The sequence below is a fragment of the Canis lupus genome, chromosome 16 (assembly GCF_003254725.2).
Source record: "Canis lupus dingo isolate Sandy chromosome 16, ASM325472v2, whole genome shotgun sequence".
In the NCBI taxonomy this organism is placed as follows: Eukaryota; Metazoa; Chordata; class Mammalia; order Carnivora; family Canidae; genus Canis; species Canis lupus.
The window spans coordinates 1086336-1089428 of NC_064258.1; the positions used below are offsets into that span (position 1 = coordinate 1086336).

Sequence of the window (3093 nt, forward strand, 5' to 3'; positions counted from 1 at the left end):
AGAACTCGTGGCCACTAACCGGGCGGCTACCCGCCTGGAGAAACAAAAGCATCAACGTTCTCCCGAAGCTGGTAACAGGCTCCCGCAGGGGCCACACACACCCACAGAACACAAGCGCGTCGCGAGCAACGACCGCGGACCGCGGAGGCCAGCCTCCCGACGCCGACGCCCAGACACACAAACACCGGCCGTAGGCAGCTCCTCACACCGCGCACTGTGCACCCAAAGGGGAAACTAAGTGAAAGAAAAGCTGACGTTCCCCACAGAATAGGAAATTTAAGAAAGGACCCCCCCTCCCCGAGAAGGAGAGAAGAGAGAAATGCGGCCCACAAAGTAAAAACGCACCAGGCGAGGGCAGGCGGGCTGGCAAAGCGGCCAGATGCTGGCCCAGATGTGGGCACGCACGCCTTGGGGCCCAGGGCCACTCGCTAACGGGGGACAGCGAAGGCCAAGGTTCACACAGCTCGATCGGGAGCGCCCCCGAGGGCCAGGCCACCCAGGGGCCGCCCAGGGGCCACCCAGGGGCCTGCACGGCGCTTGGAGAGCGCGCACACGGCCGTGCGGCGGACTCGCTCGGAGCGTGGAACCCGCTGCCCAACTGTAGCTCCGCGTTGAAAGCCACGGGGAGCCCCGCACGACGGTTTCTCCTCGAGGCCAAGGCCTGCAACCAAATCCCATGCCGGCGTCTGTCCCGGCTTTCGAGCCGGTCTGTTGACTCTGTGGAGACAGTGGGCTCGCTCTGCAATGTAAATGTTTACATGGGTTTCCCAGAAGCTCTCCGAGGCAAGCTCTCTCTCCATAAGTAAGTGTTATCTTTTATGAAAACACTTCAGCGTCTTACCATAAAGTAGACACAAACACTCGTGACAGCCTCCTCTCCCTCCGGCGCTGCTCGTCTCTCGGGGAACACTTGGTGATGATTTCAAACGTTTATCAGTGGTAGAAAATTGCTTGAATAAATGAAGTATCTGGGATTACCCCTTGAAAACAGATGTCTCCATGCTTGTTGAAGAAGAGTGACTAGGCCGTCTAATTTCAAATACTTCTAAAAGAATGATGATCTAATCCCTGAGTAAGCCAATTAAAAAAGGGGGGGGGTAGAAACGGAACAATGCAAAGAGCAATCGAAAGAAATGGAAGTATCTAAACTCGTATCAAATGAGTAGATTACACAGCAAAGCAATCCATAGGGCAAGGAAGAACTTTAATGACAACAGGGTCACCCATCAGTTCACTAAGGGCACAGAAATTCTACAGGCGTGTGCAGAACCCGGAGCCTCAAAATGCACGCGGTGAAAGCTGCGAAACAGAAAGGAGAATTGATTTTGGCTTGTCCCCATCCCTGGTCCCGCTCACAGTCAGCTCGTCCCCATCCCTGGTCCCGCTCACAGTTGGCTTGTCCCCATCCCTGGTCCCGCTCACAGTTGGCTCGTCCCCATCCCTGGTCCTGATCACAGTTGGCTCGTCCCCATCCCTGGTTGGGTTGTCCCTGGTTGGTCTGTCCCCATCCCTGGTCCCGCTCACAGTTGGCCCGTCCCCATCCCTGGTCATGGTCACAGTTGGCTCGTCCCCATCCCTGGTCCCGATCACAGTTGGTTGGTCCCCATCCCTGGTCCCGCTCAGTTGGCTCGTCCCCATCCCTGGTCCCGCTCACAGTTGGCTCGTCCCCATCCCTGGTCCCGCTCACAGTTGGCTTGTCCCCATCCCTGGTCCAGCTCACAGTTGGCTTGTCCCCATCCCAGGTCCCACTCACAGTTGGCTCATCCCCATCCCTGGTCATGCTCACAGTTGGTTTGTCCCCATCCCTGGTTGGCTTGTCCCTGGTTGGTCTGTCCCCATCCCTGGTCCAGCTCACAGTTCAGCCTCCTCTTTTGGGAAAACCATGCCCAGTGAAGCCAACTCTGACTGTTCGGAGGGGGGCGGGGCACCCGTTGAGTCTAGGGACTAGGACGGTCAGGCTGATGAGTCTTACTTCAAATTCATAACATCCCAGTATGCCCTGCGTGCCGCCAGGACCCTGCTCCACTTCCCCGGGGCTGCGTCCCCTGCTCCCACATCTCCATTCCCTTCTCCTCCCACCTCACGCTCATTTTGGCTCTTCTCCTTCCTCCCTGATGGCTCAGCCTTCTTTATTCTGACCCCGCAAGCCTCAAGCTGGGTGGGCCCCCCTACTTCTGCTAGGTGAGTCCCCCCACTTCTGCTGGGTCCTGTGTTCTGGTTTTAGGGTGCATTAGGGCATCACTGCTGATGAGCGCACTAGAAATGGATTTAACCTGCGTGTAAGAGCAGCAAGGGTCCGGCTGTCTGTTCCGTTCAGGTACTGAGCACCTTCTCACGCTGGCTGCGGGGTCTCACAGGCTGGCCAGGCCAGACATCTGTGGGGCAGTGGGCATCTGTGTCTTGGGAGGGGGGTTCCTGTGGGGTCAGAAGAAGCCTCAGAGAGGCAGTGGCCTTCCAGTGGAGTCTTACCAGGTTTGGGAAAGCCTGGCTGAGGGGAGCAGCTGGGAGCGAGGAGGGGCGTATGCACACAAGGACCTTTGCTCGGTGTGTCTGGAGGGGCTGGGGGGCTCACAAAGGATGCCGCCTCTTGGGGGATGTAGAATTCTGGGGTTCAGAAAGGAAGACAAAACTTGACAAAGTGGACCGGGGAGGGGTGCTAGCGGCACTGGAAACCCATAGTCTGGAGCCAGGGACCTCAGAGTTGGTGTATTCTGTTTGGTCCCGCAATTTGGAAACGGATGAAGGGTCCCCAGAGAAAGACAGAATGCAAGCCTTCCTGGGACCCCAGATGCTAGGTGTGGGACTTGCTTGGGACCCATCATCCGTTTATTCCTTCCAGTCTCTCCCTTTTGGAATGGGCATGCCCAACCTCTCCCACCATGTACCTGGGGAGCAGAAGTGGGGGGGGGCTCACCCAGCAGGAGAGCTGGTAGAGGGACAGCAAGGTTCCCCGTCCCCACCCACACCTCCCCTAGTGGGAGACACTGAAGCTCTAGGCAGCGTGCCACCGAGGCCTGAAATGAGACCCTACAGGCTACTTGCCTCTGGGAGTTAGGGCCGTCCTGTCCAGGGTCCACCCGGGCAGGGGAGCCT

At 57.9% G+C, this 3093-nt stretch overlaps 1 long non-coding RNA gene across 1 annotated transcript; it reads right to left on the reverse strand.

The window, feature by feature from the left end:
• Positions 1-846: 846 nt before the first annotated feature.
• LOC112650983 (uncharacterized) lies at positions 847-2549 on the reverse strand. Its single transcript, XR_004805830.2, has 3 exons — positions 2274-2549; positions 1787-1944; positions 847-1299 (listed from the first exon to the last, which is right to left on the reverse strand). It is a non-coding gene; the product is annotated as an uncharacterized LOC112650983 (long non-coding RNA).
• Positions 2550-3093: the final 544 nt, after the last annotated feature.